General features: G+C 36.1%; 1 protein-coding gene across 1 annotated transcript in view; it reads left to right on the top strand.

Moving 5' to 3' along the window:
- The first annotated feature begins 2336 nt into the window (after positions 1-2336).
- LOC6039743 (FMRFamide receptor) overlaps positions 2337-21059 on the top strand; it is a 125562-nt gene continuing 106839 nt past the window's right edge. The window contains exons 1-2 of the mRNA XM_038258732.1: positions 2337-3171; positions 10902-11913. The gene's annotated coding sequence lies outside the window, so the exon portion shown is untranslated. The remainder of the gene's footprint in view (positions 3172-10901; positions 11914-21059) is intronic.

Below are 21059 nucleotides of genomic sequence, written 5' to 3' on the forward strand. Positions count from 1 at the left end.
ATTCAGCAGCTTGAGGGACCTACGATCCATACTGGATGACGAACGAGGTCAGCACTTCAATCTGCTGGGTCTTGGTTTTGCATCCACGCAGTGCAGCGGACATCTGTTTGAAAATATTGAGGAGTTCGGTTGAGGTGTAAAGATCATTACCATTTTCCTCAACTGCTGGTTCTTGGGTTGGTCTTGGCTCCTGGCTGAAGCCCGGTGGTGGCGGTCTCGGCTCCTGGCTGGAACCCGGCCGTGGATGATTCATCTCAGCTCTCTTCCTGGGATCCAACGGCAACGGTGCCAAGTTTGGGACCTGGCGTCGCGGTTGAAGAGGTGGAAAATTTTGCTCCACCAGGGCTGGAGGAGTTCTACGACGCTGAGGCTGATTTTTCGTCGATGCTTGCTGCCGAATTTTCACGAACTCAGCTCTCTTGGGGCACTTTCGGTCGGTTGACGAGTGACGTGATGTGCGCATCAGTACCACACTTGGCGCAACGACGCTTTAGGTGGCAGTTCTTACCTCCGTGCCCGAAACCCAGGCAGTTGAAGCATTGTGTGACGTCACGATGCACTGGTCGGTATCGCTCCCACGACACGATAATGTTGAAAACCGCTCGAATTGCCTTCAGCTCAGGAAGCGTCGTCGATCCCTTAGCCAAATGCAGCAGGTAGAGCTGGTCACGGTACTTGATGTCTTTGTTGCGTCGGCTCATTTTGTGCACGGCCAACACATCCAGTTTCAAAACTTTTAGCTCGGCAGCTAATTCCTCCACTGGCATGTCGTACAGACCTCTGACGACGATTTTGTACGGCTTATCCATGACGACATCATGGGTAAAGTACTCCGCCTCGTTTTCGGTCAAGTAATCCTTGACCAGTTGATAGTGCTGCCTGGATTGCACCAGCACCTTAAATCCGTCCTGACACAGACGAATGTTGCCTTGGACTTTCCCAGACTTGATGAGTTCAACCAGCCCCGCTCGAAAGTCGATCGTTGCTGCTGATTGCCGCACATAAAAAGGAGGCAGTTTCTCCTTTCGCTGTTTCACTTCATTCTCCTTTGCTTCCGCTACCTGGTCCTCGTCAGGCAGTCCAGCAAACTTGTTGTTCTTCAATAGCTGCTCCTCGTGCGACGAAGAGTTCTCCTCCTCCTCATCCATCGGTACAGTACCGTCGCTCTTTTTCGTCTTTTTGCTGTTCGATGTCACTTCCAAAAGCACCTTCCTTTTGGAAATCCCCGGTTTTTGGCCATCAGTTGAGGCCTCAACCTTCCTTTTGGAAATTTCCACTTTTTTGCTTGCTTGAGCCGCAGGTAGGGCAATATTGCCGGCGTTTTGCGCCGGGACGCGACGAGTCATGTTGATTCAGACAACCTTCACCAACGAATGCTCGGATAACAATATATATCTTTAAAGGAAAAATCATGACAATGATGGAAGTCTTCACGTTAAATTTCCAACGAGAATCTCACTTTTGGGAATATTTTGATGGAAGAAGCGCACCGTATAACCAAACCGTAAGATATTTGGGTTTTTTCCCATACAAACTTCACCTCCGAGTACCAATGGGTAAATGTTGACCGATTTTGCTAATATTTAGCCCAGAGTCCTGAAAAAGCTCTAGGAACAATATTCAGCTTGTGGAGCGAGGTTTTGAGAAAAAGTCCCATATGCTGGGCACCCTACCATTCATGACGTTCTAGCAGGATTCTGACAGAACCAGCTTAGCTAGAATATTTCGTGACTGGTTGATTTGATGTGGAATCACTAATATAAAGCGTAATTTTATCAATATACGGACCCCATTTTGTATGATATATGGAAACCTGTATCAGAAAAATTGCAGAATTTAGTTTGAAGTGTTAACTGAAACCAAAATCAGTTTATTGTTTGAACAACTGTATCCCGCTCAACATCGTAATAGTACCGGTTTTCCGAAAACCGATCTAGACGACTCTTTTGCTGTACCAGTTCGACATGCGCACTCGACATTCCGGTTCTTCAAAAAAAAAAACGAAGGCGCCCAGCCGGCTCTTCCACAAAGCGTCCAAGAGCCACAAGTGTTCTCCGTCGCTCGATTAGACATTCGACGACGTTTGGCCAGCTGATTGCCAGCAACGCGCTAACAATGGTTTCACGACGACGGTTGCCCGACACTCAAAGCCGAATTCGGTCACTCACAGACCAAACGCCGAATCTCGCAGCTTTCACGGTCACTCGCCGTTTGCGCTCGTTGAGTGTGTTTCTGGTTATTATTATAAAATCTAGTGAAGTTTTTTTTTCTTCGAGTGTCAATCCGGCCAACAGCCAAAACGGCCTGGCAGCTATGGTAGTGGCTGTTGGATAGGTCTTGGCCTGGTCGTGGCGCGTTGCATCCCTCAGTTCGGTTTCCGCTAATCGTGTGATAAGACGTTGTCCCGGTCGTACACGTTACGGGTGCGGAGTTCACTGAACGTCGAGTACGCGCGGGAGGACCTCCGTTGATGATGACGACAGTTGTGGGGCAGAGGCTGTTCAAATAGTTTCGGTGATCCGAGAAAATTTTTGACGAATTACGTGCGGCTTTGTAATTTTGCGGTTTGGCGGTCACCAGAGTTTGGTTAAAAACCGCGAGAAGACGGATACCAGACGGAATGGCCTGAGAAGAACCAGTAGGAAGAGGCGCAGCGAAGGATTCGTCTTTCCGTTGAAAGTGAAGGTGATTCGGGAAATTAAAGAAGAAGGAATACAGCCACACAGCAAAAGTTCGCACACACAAGTGAAAGTGAGATAATAAAAATGGCAGTGTGTAATGTCACAAAAATGGGAAAACATAAATAAAAAAGTGTTTAACAAAAATGTCACTGTATTTTTCCCACGCCTCCCTGTTTTCGTCGTCGTCGACGTCCTCTGTGTTTGGTAACAGGTTCCGAATTGGTGTGTTAAGTGTGAAATAATAGTCTATTTTTAAAACATCCCGGCGTGGACACAACGCCGCAACGACTTGGCGATGGATCTGGCGGGAAAAAGTGTCGATGCTTCGTCGTATGGGATTGTGTGTGTGTGTAAGCGTAAATATAATTAAAATAAAATAATAAAAAGAATCTGAGGAAAAAATAAAGCGCGAAAAAGTTTTCCCGCAAATAAAAATAAAAACGGAAAAAGGCGAAAAATGAACCAGTTGGTGTACGTAATTAAACGACCAGTAAGTTGTTTTGTTGCTTTGTTGATGTTTCCCTGTGTGCAAATTTGAGCATATGTTTTGATACAGCCCTCATGGGAAGACTAATCGTGGTTGGATCGTTTCGCCTTGAATAAATTCAGGGAAAGTTCAAGGGTAAAATGGCTGGCTGAAAATGTTAGGGGAAATATTCACTTTTCTGCACGTTACTACACATATACTATACATTACTATCAGATTATCAAATAAAGGAGAGCAAGCTTTTTTGTTGATGTATCTGAAAATGTTGTTTAAATAGCGTCAAACTGCACAAGTGATGAAAACAGATCAAACAACTTATGTGACAAAAATTGGTATGTTTACCCTATACTGTTTTCAATAAACAAATTTAATTTCGCTTATTATTTTCATGCGAATGAAGATCAATAGAATAATAAATTGCGCTTGCTTCCACGTTTGCTAATCAAAACGTTAATTTTCTATAATTGCTTTGGAAACGATTTTTAGTTTATCCTTAAACAAAAATGTTGCAAATAAGATAATGGTTTTTGAATCACTATCAGCCATTCCACGTCAAACAGGAAGTCTCCAAATCAAAAGTGCTCCGATTTGGCTCAAATTTGGAGTGGGGGTTCCTTGGCCCAAATAATTAGACCCGTATTTTTTTTGTTTGGCGATTAGGGTGGTCCTATCCGAAATAGGGTGGTCTAAAAAATGACATTTTTCGACGATTTTCGCAAAAACCACATTTTTCAAAAAATCATATCTCCGGAACGGCTGAACCAATTTTAGAGCGCCACAACTCAAAAGAGAAGTTATTAGTTCGACTTTTAAAGAAAAACATGTTGAGGTCCAAAAAAACTAGATGAATATTTGAAAAGGTCCTATGAAAATTTCATTTGCCGTTTTCAAGGTCTCGGGATCAAAGAGCCCATGTCTGAAAATATTTTTCCCTGATTCCTTGTAATATTTTACATAACATATCAAAAAATTGCGGATATCCATTAACACGTTTCAGAGATATGATTTTTTTAACATAAAAACTGGGTTTCTCGACGCGCCGCGCGCAAAAAAGGAAAAATTACGAAAATGGGTAAAAATAAACTTTTTTCACTAAAACTGCGATAACTTGAAAATTTTAGCAATTACCTATACGTGTCTGGGTACCAATTTTCATAATTGAAAGACGCAACTTTTGGATTAATCAATTAAAACAGTCCAGATCTCTCTTATGGGGTTACATACACGTATATCGGCAAAAATGTCTGAGGTTTGTATGAGCACACATTTCAACTTTTTTCAATTCTTATTTCGGGCATTAAAATATAGATTTTCACCTACTAACAAAACCAATTTTAAGATATTTGGTTGCATGGTTGCTGAGATATATCAATTTCAAGTTAGCAGTTTAAAAAAACGGGTGCCACGATATCTCCACACTGTCTTGACCAAATTTTGGTGAAGTCTCGTATTCCATTAATTTTAAACCAACGGTAAGGAAGAATCAAACTAATTTCATTTTATTTCAAGGTAACTGAAGATATTAAGATTTTTAGTTTAGTTTAGTGAGTTTGATGTTTTGTATCGTCAAGTAGAACTTAGTTTTATTGATCTAATAAATGTAAAATGTGGAAAAATTTACGTAATAATTGAAATTATTTCGCAAATATACGCAAAAGATAAAACAATCTGGCAAAAAATAATTTGGAAACAATTTTTTTTGTATTTATTTCATACGACCTTTTCAAAAACCACGCGTAAACAATATTGACAGTGCCTCTGGCGGGGACTTCAAGAAACTGCATGCGTGTCAGATCCTTGGACGAAGCCCGATTTTCAAAAAGTTTATTTTAAAAAAAAGATGAAAATATTTTTGTGTTGGTTAGTTTTTATTTTTTGTATTTTTTAAAAAAGCTAATTTAAAAAAAATACGGGATACATCTTGAGAGTCTTCACCTCAAATTTCAGCCAATTTGGTCCGTCCCATTTCAAGATATCGTGGCACCCGTAAATCAACTCGTGGTTTAGAGAAAAACGGCAACAAAGTTTGACAGCCCGCTTTGCGCATGGCAAAATTTTGAGGTTAAATTGTCTTTTACTCAGTTTTGTCATGAAATATCATCATGAAACTTTCAGGAGTGATTTATAATCATCTTTTTAGTGCAATTAACAAATATTCTGTAATATAAAACTTTGTGATCTTCCTCAAATTAACTTCGGATAATCGAATCTTTTTGCCTTCCTCACTTTACTGAGGAAGGGCTATAAAATCACTCGAAAAACGAACTTTTTAGTTAGACCTTCTAGACCTACCTTCATTTGTACATATCGACTCAGAATCACCAGCTGAGCAAATGTCTGTGTGTTTGGCTGTATGTAGACATGTGTACCAAATCAATGCCACTGGAATATCTTGTCACAGGCTCAACCGATTTTGGCCGGAATAGTTTTAATCGATTCGTCTTATCGTCCCCTAAGTTGCTATTTATATTCATGCAGTTTTATCATGTATTTGAAAAGTTAATTTCGCTATATATTTTTAATATCTTGACAGATACGTATTTCGTCTACTACTTGCAGACTTCATCACTGATGAAGTCTGCAAGTAGTAGACGAAATACGTATCTGTCAAGATATTAAAAATATATAGCGGAATTAAAAGGAACAACTCGTCTCTTTGTATTCACAGTAATGCATTCTGCTAAAACGCTCAACCAAACCACAATTGAAAAGTTATGTTAAAAAAACTGTCTCATATTAAATTAAAATTATGGTAAAAAGGGTGGTTTTTTCATGAAACCCTCACATGTTATATATTTTTATAAAGCATATGAGAAGACCTTTCTTGTGGATTAAAAATTTTCAAGATCTGACTTACCTATCTAAAATTACAAGCAGTTTAAAAACTGGTCTGATTTAACATAACCTCAAATGGTCCCGTCTGATCGCCACGAAAAAATCCTTGTAGAGGGATGCCATTTTCCTGAAAGGCGGTGTCTGTATAATCTTGACAAAAAGTCTATTTTTTTACTCGTCACTTATTTTTATTAGGACCTCTAAGGTGCTGCGATCACGTAAGGGGAGATCCATATACCATGTGGACACTTTAGGGGATTGTAATCACTCTATAAATGAGAGGAAGGCACCAACCACCTAAAGGTGGATTAAGTAACGTTTTTTTTCGTTGTCTTATTTTTGGTTGTTGAGCTTAAGTATGACCCTAATCTGAAGTATTTTAGAATTTTAATACTCAAGATGGCGGCAAAAATTGCGTTTATGAAATATTGAAAAATTTCATTTTATAATTTTTAAGACAATCCACCATTCATATTTGACTAAAATGGGGTCGCAGATTTTGAATTCAATGTTAGAAGAAAAAAAAAATTAAATAAAAAAAAAAATATTTTTGGTCGCTTATGCCAATCTTGGGATTTTCGAACTTCGGACAATCGAGTCTGGACTGAACATTTTACAGTTGAAATATTCACGTGATTTGGCATTGAGGCAATATTCTACACCTGCACAATATCAAATAAGTGTACTTCAGTTGACTTTTTCCGGGATTTCGCATGTATGAGAGAATCATGAAAAATCGGTACTAAAATCGTTAATATTTCACGCAAAGGTGCTCTTAGGTTATACTAATAATAATAATGGTATGTTGCACACCGTGTTAGGGGATGAATCAAAAATTAAATTGGTAATTCCTGTTCAAGATACTTACAATTATTTTTTTAAGTTTGTTTTTTTTCTCACCCTTATAAATTGACCCGAAAAATCAAAGAGCGAAAAAAATATTTTTTTAAAGAAAACATCAAAATTAAAAAAAAATGTTAAGTTAAATCATATTTTATCATATTTTAACATATTTTAGTTTGCTTAAAAATATGTTGAGTTTTAGTCAACTTTCAATGCTTTTTTCACAATTTTTTTAAAGGGTTGGGGTTTTTTGAAATCTTATGATTGCATGCCAACTCTACCGCTGTATAAATAATTTTTAATTGATTTTTGTCATGTTTAGAGTTATTCCATGCATGTCAAAAGCTCTCCTTTTTATTTGCAACTTCTCCACAACTAGATTGCAAAGCACCAAAACAACACATTTTTTTCGAAATTCCCACTTAGTTTTGCAACCTATTACACAGTTCAACAATAAATCAAATGTTTCTTGTCTCTGAGACGAGAATATGTGTTCCTAGTAGATTTTTGCCTGTTGAATCCGAATCCGGGTCCAGAATAGCTCCAAATGGTCCCAATTCTGAGATACACCCGTTTGAAATATTAGTTTAGGCCAAAATTAGCTACTTTGTTGACTATTTTACAAAAGAACTATTGAATAAACAAATAAACCAATACATGTATCTTAAAGTTCACGTTCTCCTCTTTCTGAAACACTCCTGGTTTTTAAAATTTGATTGTTTCTACGCATATTTATAGCCATTTTAAAATTAGAATTTGACTTGCATGCAAGTTGGAAAAACTTGAATGAGAACCAACTGAAAATATAATTTTAAAATGGCTATAAATATGCGTAGAAAATCAAATTTAAAACCAGCGGTGTTTCAGAAAGAAAACGTGAACTTTAAGATACATGTATTGGTTTATTTGTTTATTCAATAGTTCTTTGTAAAATAGTCAACAAAGTAGCTATTTTTGGCCTAAACTAACATTTCAAACGGGTGTATCTCAAAATTGGGACCATTTGGAGCAATTCTGGACCCAGATTCGGATTCAGCAGGCAAAATTCTACTAGGAACACATATACTCGCCTCAGAGACAAAATCTTGTTGGACTGTGTTATCCATTGATGCAAAAGAGTTGGATGCTATGTTTCCGAAAATGAAAATTGACGCGCGTGTTTGATCGGTTGTGGGCACGCTCGTCAAATCAATGTCTAATCATCTGTCTTCCCCGAAAAAGCAAAATTAAATTTTGATCCACCACACGTTGTTTCAATCGCTCGAACGGAATTTTAATGGGTTTACACTCTCGAAGCTCGGTGATTTGAACTTTGGTTAACCAACTTAAAAGTGACATTTCAATGAGGGTTTAATAAACGACCTGTCTATAAAAAAGTTAGACGCATAATTTCATAGCATTGTCAAAGTTGTATGAAATAGTCATGATTGGTTAGTTTTTGCAACAAAGTAAAAATATATAATTAAATGCAAAAAAAAAATATCAGCAAATCATTCTTTTCAATTATATTGAACTGAATGAAACACATAACTACACATACCTAGGTAAAGTTTTCCGTTTGATGTTATTAAAACAAAAAGGTAGCCAATTAATGACACAATACGATACGTAATGGGTTGATTAGTAATATAGAAGTAATCGGTATGCTTAAATATGATTGCAAAGTTTTAACTCGCCAAACAATGTGGCAATCAGCTTTTTTGTTATTCGGTTAAAACTCTCAACATAAGTTAAATTGCATTTTATTGGAGATTTCCAGTTACGCTTTCAGTGTTCTCGATGTCGCGCGTTAAAATTAATCACTTTTCCATTGAAAACCTCGCCAGCCAGCCACCAGTGTCGGCCGCTCGTGTCGGTTCCGGGCCAAACAATATTCATCAACAACAAGCCACGTCGAGTTTGCACGGTTTTAAAATTGATTAAAATAGATTTTAATTAATTCAGTGTTGATGAATGCTTTTTTTATGTATTTACAAATAAATAATGTAGTTTTAAGCTTTAGAGCAATTCTCTACAAAATCGGCCGATTTTGACCATTTTTATTTTTTGTATTTTTTAATTTTACTCAAATTTTGTGGGGACCTTCCCTATGACCAAAGCTATTTTGTGTCATTGATTCACCCATACAAGCCTCCATACAATTTTGGCAGCTGCTTATACAAAAATGGTACGTAAATGTGCATACAGCTGTAACTTTTGAGTGAATTTTCTGATCAATTTGGTGTTTTCGGCAAAGTTGTAGGTATTGTTGAGGACTATTGAGATACAAATAGGCACACGGAAAAATTGATGATTTTTTAATTATTTTTTTTTTACTAAAACTCAATTTCCCAAAATACGTCGTTTTTTGATTTTCGAGATTTTTTGATATGTTTTAGGGGACAATACCTACAACTTTTTAAGCCATAAGGAGCTGATCTTTAAAAGGCCAAATATTCAATATTACGCCCTTTTGAAATGTTAGTCTTGATTTAAAATTTTGGAAAATATTGTTTTCGGAAAGATCGGAAAATTTCACAAAATATTTTAACATTGTAAATCAGACCATTAGTTGCTGAGATAACGACATCAGAAAATGGTGGGTTGTTTGGGTGAGACTTAAAAAACTTCAATTTTCCTGTTTTTAAACCTTTGCATGCCAATATCTCAGCAACTATGGGTTGTATCAACAAAGTTCAAAAAGCAAAATATAAAGAATTTTCTCAGCTTTTCAAAAAAAAACTTTTTTTCAAAGGTGGGCAAACATGTGCACTAATTTAAAAAAATTAAAAGCTGCGACTATTTTCAAAAAAGATACCTAAAAATGCCTTTAACTTGAAAACGGTGGACTTTATCAAAATATCACTAAAGTACTTTTTGATTGCCAATTTGATTTTACATCGGAAAATGAAGTTGAAGATTTTTTGCTACCAATATTTCCATTTTTTTCTAAATCGATTAAAAAATTAATAACCCGGTCAACATTTTTTTGCACAACCTGGAAATTTCTGATAAGTTGGTTTTGATGTCCACATATCAAAAAATAAAAAAAAAACAAAAATAGTGTTTTTTGCAAATCAAGTTTTAGTGTCAAAATAGTAGTTTATGCAACAAGTTGCAAAAAGAGGATTTTTTCAGCACGAGTCGTACATTTATCCAACGAGGTTCACCGAGTTGGATAAATACGAAGAGTGCTGAAAAAATCAAGTTTTGCAACGAGTTCCATACAACATTTTTTGCAATTCCAAAAAACACACACTGAGTGAAATTTTATGTCAAATTTTCATGTATTTTGTCAATAAATCGTTCAAATCAAAAAAATGTTGAAAAGTGTTACTTTTCGAAACAAGTGCTAAAAAGTTCAACTTTTCAGCACCCATTTGAGTGCTGAAAAGTATAACTTTTCAGCATTTATTTTGAAAAGTGTTGCTATTCGATTCTGTTATTTTTGGTACAGAAAAGTAGGCTATTTCGCAGTTCAAGAATGATAGGAAAAGTAAATAGTTTCACGACGGAATTGCAAAAAGTTAATTAAAAATCACCAAAATTTTTTTTACCATATTTCATTTTTTTCAGTGTAGTCCTTATCCATACCTACAACTTTGCCGAAGACACCAAATCGATCAAAATATGCCTTCAAAGGATACAGATTTTTGAATTTTCACAAATCATTTTTGTATGGATTGCTGCCAAATTTGTATGGAAAATTATATGGAAAAATTAATGATGCAAAATGGTTTCTTTGGGCATACCGAAGGCACCAAAAAAGATTTAGCCGGATAAAAAAATACAAAATAAAAATCGAATGACCGAAATCTCAGAGAATTGCTTTTCTTTTTTTATCAGATTTTGATTAAAATTTGACGATATTTTTTTTCTCTGTGTTCCAAAGGACAAATTAAATCAGATGTTTTTCCCGCTCTCTTATCCCTACGCCAATCAAAAACCCTCCACACAAGACGACACAGAAGAAGTTTAATTTTTTAATTAAAAACGTTTTTTGTCTGTCCAGACCGTGTGGATGTATTTTAATCCAGCTTTTTCCTTCTTTTTCTTGACTCCCTTTTTAATTGCAGATTGGAAAAGTCCTGAAAACATACCCCGCACTCTAGTGTGGTTGACAAGATCGGGGGACCATTCGCAGCCGGTGGTACAACGACGCCGTTTTTTTTTAAAAAAAAAAGGACGACACGTAATTAAAAGTCGACAATTGTGTCCGGGATCGTGGAGTAGCGTGGCGGCAGAGGGGAAAGTTCGACTAGGACGTCAATTTTAGCATCAGTTGCGGAAATTCCCACCCCCGACACAGAGCTTTGAGCTGGAAAAGTGTGAATAAGAAAAATTACCAACTGATAATGTCAGTTGGTTCCGGAGTTTTCCGAAAAGTGCGCGCCAAGAATTAGTGGCGGAACAAGAGAGAGAGGGCTGCCTGTTGTAAAGTGCAGTGAAGCATCAGAAGAAAAGAGAGAAAAGTTACAGCAAGTTTAATGTAAGAAAGGAAGTGGCTAGTGATTGTGCGAAAGAAAGTTTGTTGTGGGTGTACTGGAGAATGCAAGAAGTGCACCGAGAAGAACGTGCAGCCACGTGCACCATCTTGGAAAACATCGTATGCTAATGAAGGCTGGGCGTTTCTTGTAATTGCGCCTTCGAGGGGTGAAAAAGTGGAAAAAATAAATAGTGGAAAAGTTTTCTCCCATCGTATCTGCTGAAATTGTTGAGCTAACAACTAATTAATAAGTCAGTGCAAAGAAGCACACGTATACATCGGATCCTTCTCGCACAGTGAAGTCAGTGTCGTTTAACGAGTGAAAAGGAAAAGTTTGCCGCCAGTCAAGTGCCAGCAGAGATAGTTAATTACTTTTTCGGACCACCCCCAGGTCCGCCGCCCGAAACCTCCGGAAGTGTTAAGAAAGAGAACAGATTAAATTAAACTTGAGGAAGGAGGCTGAGGCGACCCCTTCTTATCCAGTGTGGAGCGCAGAGCAGCCTAATCGTCCCTTTTCGTCGAGTGGTGAACTTGACCGACACCAGCCATCCCTAGTTCATCGGTGAGGAGCAAAAAAAAAAACAAAGAAACACATAAAAAAGGTAAAAGACAATAAAATGGAAAACGGGGAAAACTCTGTTTGTTTGGCGTTTTTTGGTTGTGCTGCACCGCAGTTACGCCAAACGGATCGGCGTCAACAATACATTAAAGCGTTTTAACCAAATAATATTTTTTAGTTTATATCGTAGATTCTTTATTGTTATTATTTCATATAAATTATATTAAATTCCAATAATAAATCGAAAAAAAACAAAGCTATCGTTCAAATATAATTCCTTTTATTGAATTTTGCACATTTGGGTTGACCGATAATTTGATGATTTATTCTCGGAATTGACAGGAAAGCCAGACAATGTCATGGGGTGTTGTTGGTCATGGAAAAATAAAAGGCTTTTCTGGGAATATATGTCATGTGTGAAACCAAATATTTCACTTATAATTAAAACCAATAAGTTGAATGATGTGTCAATTTTCATTACCACGAATTGAACTTTGACCGCTTGAACTGCCGGTTGAGGTCAAAGCTGAATTAAATACATTTCTGGAAACTTTATTTATATTTTTGTGACAAATGACCACTTGTTGGCCCAAGTTACCTTATTAAAATAAACAACAACGAACTCTTCAAATTTAGTTTTGACAAACATAATTTGTTAAACTTTTAATTTTTTTGAAAACTTATCCATCCATACAAGTATAAAAAATATTTTCGAACAGATCAGAAAAATACCTTTTCTGAGTTATTGTCTATTTTTCGTATAAGAGTTTTATTTTTATTTTTTTTATTTGGTTGAAACTTTGACCATGCATTCCCTATGTAAAAAGAATACTGGCGGTGTCGGAAGTTCTGAGGAGGGGGGGCACGTTCCCCCCTTTCGACATAAAGTTTGTTCTAGATTTGTCCGGGGGTCAATCACAAGTACTGTAATCAATTTTTTTCCCATGCGAGATTTCACCCTCCCCCGCATGCGAGATTCCACCCTGCCCCAGCTTTGCGAGCTGGTCAAACAAAATAAGCATGAGAATATTCGGAAATCTGTATCTTGAGTATGGATTTCTGATAGTTCTGGTTTAATTCACTTTCCATGATCATGTTTGGCTGACAATTATGTGCATTGTCCCGAAGTTTGGTTGAAGTTGGTTGCTGGAGTCCCGAGTTATAATTACCAATGTTTATGGTAGTCTAACTTGTAAGGGCGTCAAACGCGTTCTGACCTGAAATCCCTTTGGTCACTTGTCACATTTACATCAATTTTCAGGGAGTGACAAGATAGCACGACAAGATTGAAACTACTTTCATTCGTAAAGTGACAAAAATGCATGGTATTTTAAAAAGGTGAGGCATTGCGAGCAGCACAGCACGCGTTCTTAACTCAATTTGGCCAAAATGCACGTACGACAAGTTAGCACGACGGCGACGATGTGCTGGACCAAGGTTGGCTGTCACATGCGTTGCTACTCCGGTATTGACAGATCAGCTGTGGTTAAACAATGAATGAAAAAATATCAGTGAGAGCCAACCATCCGTTCACTGGTTAACCCCTGAAACTCTACTTTATTCGTCAATACCGGCGCCTTTCCAAGAAGCCTGCAGTTCAATAAGGGGACGAAAACGTCATATTTCTTTGATTGTTACTTGAAATTAAATAAAAGTTTGAAAAATGTTTTATTTTTATTTATTGAATATGATATTTGCATCCATAAACCCCTGGGTCATTTTGGTTTGTTTTGGTTTTTTAACGTTTTTCTGCTTTTTGAAAAATATTTGCAACGACCTTACTTGATAAAATATGTGTAAATAGAGCAATTCCAGCTCAAATCAGGATTTTTTCTGGTACTTTTGTACCCGACCCTCTCCGATTTCAATGAAACATTGTAGACATGTTATCCTAGGCCTATATAAGTCATTTTTGTGTATATGGAGCCAATAGTACTCGAGAATAACATTTGAGAAGGGCGTAAGGTATTTAAATATTTTAGTATTTTGCAATTTAAAAATTACTGTATCTCGAAGCCGTTGCATCGTATCAAAAAGTGGTCAAAGACAAACTTGTAGAAAATTGGACGGGCTTTCTGATAAAAATACACTGAAACAAAAATACACGCCTTTTTTATATCATTTTTCAATTTTTATGTTTAAAAGTTAAATTTAAAGGTGATGTAACGATTTTTTTTCACTCAAAATTTTTGAGGAAATACCCTAAGATGTTACCAAAAGACTGACGAAAAATGCAGGATGGTATGCCTCTCCTAAAAAAATACAAAAATCATTTACTAAAACTGTTTTTTTGAAAAGTGGTCTAAACGTCAAAATTTTTAAAAACCAGTAATGGGAATCGATTCCCCAGATAATTTTACATAAAAGTCTCCATATTGACCATTGTCCTATGTCCAATCCTTGGGAAGATACAGCGGTTTTAAAAATAAAAATGTTGAAAAAACGGGATTTTTGGTGGTTTTTGGCATTTTCTATATGACAGACTTGGTTTTTCAGTCTCGTAAATATTTTTACCGGAAAGCTCGTCCAATTTCCCATAAGATGGCCTTTGACAGCTTTTTGATTTATATCGTTTTTATATTTACGTAATCAAATTTACTATCCTGGTTTCTACCACACTGAAAAAAATATTCTATTTTCAGTTATAAGCAATGTAATTAAGCTTATATCTGTAAGCCCTTACATCCAATTGAAATGCTGTCAAAGGCAAACTTATGGGGAATTGGACGAGCTTTCCGTTAAAAATATTTACGAGACTGAAAAACCAAGTATGTTTTATAGAAATTGTCAAAAACCACCAAAAATCCCGTTTTTTCAACATTTTTATTTTTAAAACCGCTGTATCTTCCCAAGGATTGGACATAGGACAATGGTCAATACGGAGACTTTTATGTAAAATTGTCTGGAGAATCGATTCCTACTACCGGTTTTTAAAAATTTTGACGTTTAGACCACTTTTCAAAAGAACAGTTTTAGTAAATGATTTTTGTATTTTTTAGAAAAGACATACCATCCTGCATTTTTCGTCAGTCTTTTAGTAACATTTTAGGCTATTCCCTCAAAAATTTTGAACGAAAAAAAATCGTGACATCACCTTCAAATTTAAGTTTTAGACTTAAAAATCAAAAAATCTCATAGATGTGGCGTGTATTTTTGTATCAGTGTATTTTTTTCAGAAAGCCCGTCCAATTTCCTACAAGTTTGTCTTTGACCACTTTTTGATACGACGCAACGGCTTCGAGATACAGTAATATTTACAAAATGATTTGAGCTGGAATTGCTCAATATAGAGGTGGGCAAAACCGATCTTTTTTAGGAGCCGCTCATTAAAAAGAGTCGTTCTTTTGAACGGCTCTTTCGTTCTTTTTCAAAATTTGAATGAAAAGGTTATTTAAAAAAAAAATAAAACAAATCTAAAACCAAGGAGATGCCCTTGAAAACCATAGGTTTTGACATAAAGGATTTTTTTAACCTGCCAAAATTGAAATATTTTGCAAACTCTTTTCTACTTTCTGATTTATTCGATAAAGTCTATAGACACTCTTTTGAACGGCTCTTTCGTTCTTTTTCAAAATTAGAATGAAAAGGTTATTTTAAAAAAATAAAACAAATCTAAAACTAAGGAGATGCCCTTGAAAACCAGAGGTTTTGACATAAAGGGTTTTTTTAACCTGCCAAAATTGAAATATTTTGCGAATTCTTTTCTACTTTCTGATTTATTCGATAAAGTCTATAAACACTAAAATTTAATTGCGCAGGAGCATTATGTTTTTTTCAATCTCTAAGCTATTTAGTAGATTTTCTGTAATATTTTTTAAGTTAACAATTTGACATGCTCAAATTTATTTATACTTTATTGTACGATCAGTACAATGAAATGTTTTTTTTTTTTTCATTTTGTACAAGTAAGAAAATGAAAATGAGTATGGTTTTTATAGTGGTGTTTAAATATTGGCATCCATGCTGTTTAGAGTCTTTTAAAATATCGATGCCTCTGTGCTCTATTATGCTAACTAGATAGGAAAACCAACAATCTTAATACAAGAGATCACAGAGGCATAATATATTGATGAGAAAGTTGCAATAGATTGCAATAGACAATGATATAAGACGATTCAGCTCTAAAAATGTCGGGAAATATCCCCTCTTTAGCCTGCCGCTTTTCATCCTAAAGTACTTGAAAAAGTACACCGTAAGACAATTTTTAATAAGCAATTACAATTTTAATTCTCGAAAACAAATTTAATACCACATTTTGCTGGAAATTCAATAAATTTTATTTATACAGCAATTTCCCACGGAAACAGCAAGATTCGAAAAAAAAATTCTGGGGTTTCCTTGGCCGAAATAATTAGACCCAATTTTTTTTTGGTTTGGCCATTAGGGTGACCTACGCCGTGTTAGGGTGGCCCGAAAAATGTCAATTTTCGTCGATTTTCGCAAAAAAACACTTTTTCCAAAAAATCATATCTCCGCGCCATTTCATCCGAGTTTAGCTGTCTTAGGCGCAAAAGAATGGTGATTAGTTTGGCTATTTGGGAAAAATAGTAAGAAGTTTCAAAAATCTAGCTTAACATTTGAAAAGGTCGTATGAAAACTTAAAATGCTGTTTTGAAGGTCTCGGGACCAAAGAGCCTATGTCTAAAAATATTTTTATCAGATTCCTCGGAAAACTTTACATAACATATCAAGAAATGGTGAAGTTATGTTTTCAATACTCTGAGATACGATTTTTTGAAAATAAAAACTGGGTTTTTAACGCGCCACGCGCAAAAATGGGAAAATTACGAAAACCTGAAAAAAACGACTTTTTTCACTAAAACTGCGATAACTTCAAAATTTCAGCGATGACCTTTACATGTTAGGGTACCAAAAATTGCGTATTTCAATTACAAAAATTTTGGTATCCTAACATGTACAGGTCATCGCTGAAATTTTGAAGTTATCGCAATTTTAAGGAAAAAAGTCGATTTTTTAATATGTCATGTAAAACTTTCCGAGGAATCTGATAAAAATATTTTTAGACATAGGCTCTTTGGTCCCGAGACCTTCAAAACAGCATTTTAAGTTTTCATACGACCTTTTCAAATGTTAAGCTAGATTTCTGGAACTTCTTACTATTTTTCACAAATAGCCAAACTAATCAACTTTCTTTTGCGCCTAATTGTCATTTTTCGGACCACCCTAACACGGCGTAGGTCACCCTAATTGCCAAACAAAAAAATACGGGTCTAATTATTTCGGCCAAGCCCAGAAAATTTTTGAGAACTTTTTTTTCAAATAATGTTGTTTTCGTGGGGAATTGCTGTATAACAAGTTTAAAAATCATCCCTTCTTTCAAATGACCGGAGGTTAAAAAAGAACCACGGTTGTTTTAGTTTTTAGTTTCATTACAAATAGCCAATCAAATTACAAAGATAATTAAAAGTAACAAGGTGTGATATTTTAAGCAAATTGGATCAATGTTAATATTGAATGGTTTGCTAAAATTTTCAAAGGGAATTTGAGTGCAATCAACATAAAATTAATGCATAATGCATTCTTCAGTGATAAGAATCATGTTTAGCATCTTTTAATTAATTCCAAAATCTTTTGAATTCTGTTGAATTTGCAAAGTACAAACCCGTTACTGTTTTTAACAATGCATTTTTCATTTTTTTTTTGAATTGAAGTGTTGAAATTGTGGTTTCCCCCCGACCTCGAGCAGCCGATGGACAAAAACTTTAAAAAATATTTGCAAATATTTCAAGAAATTTTAAAACATAGTTTGATTTGAAAAGATATTTTTGTTTTGGGGCTCAAAAGATAAAACAAAACAATACAGTATTTTTAAATTTGAACACGTCTTTATGAATTTTCTGTTGCATATTAGGGCCTTTTAAATCGCCATCTCCAAAAAAATGGGGCTTTTTGTGAAGAAGCCGTCCTCAATGAAAGAATATTCCCTTTTATTTGGGTGAAGCTTAAGTTTACTCCGGGTATTTATACTGCAAGTCGGATTCTACGCCTTTTGTCATTATGTGTGTGTGTGTGTGAGAGGGTTTTCCTTTAGGAAAAGAAAACAAAATTGATGATAATGAAGCGGACTCACGAAAGAATTGGTGGTGTGAGAGGTACTGAAAGTCGTGAATTGTTATGTCTTTTTTTTTTGTTCTCGGACTTTTACGCGCCTGAACCAACAGAGTTAAATCAACTTTTTGTTGTGCAGTCCAACTGGCCACTGTTGATCAAAGTTTTTATTGGGCGAAGTTTTTTTTTCGTCGGAGATAAAGATAGGGCTATTTGTGAGGTTTGTGCTAATTTGAGAAGAAACGAGATAGAAAATAAAAGAGTAATTAAACAAGTTTTATAGTAATCTGCAACATATCATTAAATTACAAAAAATGATAAGAATTTTATTTGGTTACCGATTTGATCGTTTAATCTACACGATAATTTGAATAGCTGGCTTTTTTTCATCAATTGAAGAAAATTAATTGCAGCATACTCTGAACTTGCTGGTTACAACGACATTTGCGTTTGATGTATCAATATTTCTGTTTGCTCCTTGGTGACATCGAAATACATACCTGTGTGCAATGTTTTTCGTGGAATATACGTCCATAACGTGCACGTGGAACATCGGCGGTGCCCGTTAACTGTTCTTGGAAAACACACGAAACGCTTCCCTTTGATGCAATTTGACTTTTCAACCTTATTTTGGTAGAAATGGAACAAATCTCTACGTGTTCGGTGTTTGGAATATATATGAATTTCAAAAATGCTTATCAAAAAGTTGTTCTACCACTCGCTACCAAATCAGAAAGTTCAGTGTTGATTCTTTCATAAAAAAACACGAAATGGCCATCACTGGGATCATCTGGACCGTATCATAGCGTCCAAATGGATTCCCTTGGTGGTATTCCAAATTCATTATCCATTGCCTGACTCCCCATTCAAATCAATTGCAACTTATCGCGACCCATTTCATTTGACATTCGTTCGTCTCGATGCACACATCTGCTTCGGCAATATAAAGATTCCAGTGGCAAAAAAGAGGAATCTCCCCTTCACAGACGATGTGATCCCTTACTTTCGCTGGGGGATAGGAGAGTCCTTCGGAAAAAAGATACTTCCATCTGGTCCTGACCAGAAAAAAAATGGGGACGCGAATGGAAATGGCACAAATATGCTTCCCCCAATCGCATTATAATAGGACTTTTGGTGCAAAAATAATAGCGCCCCAAGTAAATGGGAAAATTTGCCCACCCCCTCATCTGAAACTTCATCTATCTTTGGTGAAGGAGGACAATGTTAGTACACACAGAAAAAAATATTTCTGTAAATTTACATTATTTATCATGTACCAAAAGGTATCATGATAAATGATGTATATTTACATTAGGTTCGTTGGAAATTTACATTAGATTCATTGGAAATTTACATTAGTTTTGAAAATTTACATTAGTTTTCGAATTTACATTACTTTTGGAATTTACATTAGTTCAAATCAACTAATTCTGATTGGCCAATGGGAATGAGAAGCTCGACTTGGATTGCAGTAGGAAAAGGGTGTGGCCTATGTTCTATTTTAAAATGAGTGAAGCGGGCAGCAAAAGGAAATTATGATTTTAAAAAATTGTTTCACAGGTAGGGGACGCTTTCTCGTCGACGGCCAAGTGGAATAACACTGGACTGGAATCGAACGGACGACGGGTAGAATGTTCGGTGTTACTGCTGCTACCCGCTGCCGACTGAGCCATCTTCGCATTTTATAAACGAGCGGCTAAAGCATCAACTTGTTCAGGGCGAGGCTCAGGCAGTGGGCCAGCGAAGTATGAGAGCGATAGAAAGAGAACCAAATATTACTATTTTTAGTTCGGGTAGTTTTGAAGTCAACGTTTGGCAGAAATACATTGGATATATGATTTACATTGAATTGGAATTTACAGGAAACCGAACACGGGTAGAAATTCATCAGATTTGAGTTTCCATGCTCAACGTTTCCATTAGATTCATGATTTACATTAGATTTAGATTTACATTAGAGTAATTTCAATGACTTTTTACTCTTTACATTATATTTCAACATTACATTGAGTGAGTTTACATTAGAATCAGTAATTACGTGCTGTGTAAATTTACATATTTTTTTCTGTGCAGTAAATTACTTTAGGGAATGTTGGTGATTATTTTTTGTTTATCGCTGGTATAATTGGTAGAGCTTTCCAACGGGCCTGAGATATTGGAGAACTTCAAGTCCTATCATCTTGTGGAAAATTTGGTATCCATGTTTTTGTCTTTTTACAGCATTTTTTGTCTACATGATTTGAATAGCTGATTTATTCAATCCCCAGCCTCTCCTATACGATACGACTTTCCCTCCATTCACTTGGCGACATTTTGCCGTGCTTTATTGCTTCGATTAAAGTTTTATGGCCTCGTGCGTAAGAACCGAGTCATATCTAGCAGCACAGCACCACAAAAAAAAAACTCTTGAAAAGTTCCGATTTCGGATTGGGAAAACAGTTTTTGCTCGTATTTGTAACAATTTATTTTTTCGCTTACTTGATTTCCTTTCTAATTGGAAGCATCAACGTCAGAAATACGAACCCCACCACGCTCATGCTGGTTGGACCTGGTTCGATAAAACTTTACGGCCCCAGCGCAGATTATGAACGAAACACACAACTGAATCGAAGCTTCGGAAGAGCCCTTTGGGAGGGAAAAGTTTTTAACAAGATTCAGCCAGGCCTCGTGGCGTGGGCTATCGATATGAGAGGATGTCTGGAACCAGACCGAAATGACATAGAGAACAACTTCGGGCTGATTTAATGCTGACCACAGGAAGACAGCTCGGTATTGAGTTACCCAGCATTAGGAAGTGGACCGTGCTCCAATAAGGTTTGGTTAAGGTCGTGTTATTTTTTGTGTGTGTAGAAAAACAAGTCCCATGGGATGACAAGTTCAAGGAGAGTTTGACAGAGAATTGATGTCAGGAACGGGTCGTTAGGAAGTTTTTAGAGGGCGGTACAGTGTTTACTATAAGAAAATCATGTTTTTTCGGTCCACTGGGGGACATAATTTATTTTCGACCAATCCAAGCATAACCTTTTTTTTCAATAAAAAAAAAACACACACACACACACACACAATTTAATAGAACAAAATCCAACCGCAACGATGTCATGGACCCAATCAAAACGCTGT

The sequence above is a fragment of the Culex quinquefasciatus genome, chromosome 3 (genome assembly GCF_015732765.1).
Source record: "Culex quinquefasciatus strain JHB chromosome 3, VPISU_Cqui_1.0_pri_paternal, whole genome shotgun sequence".
NCBI lineage: Eukaryota > Metazoa > Arthropoda > Insecta > Diptera > Culicidae > Culex > Culex quinquefasciatus.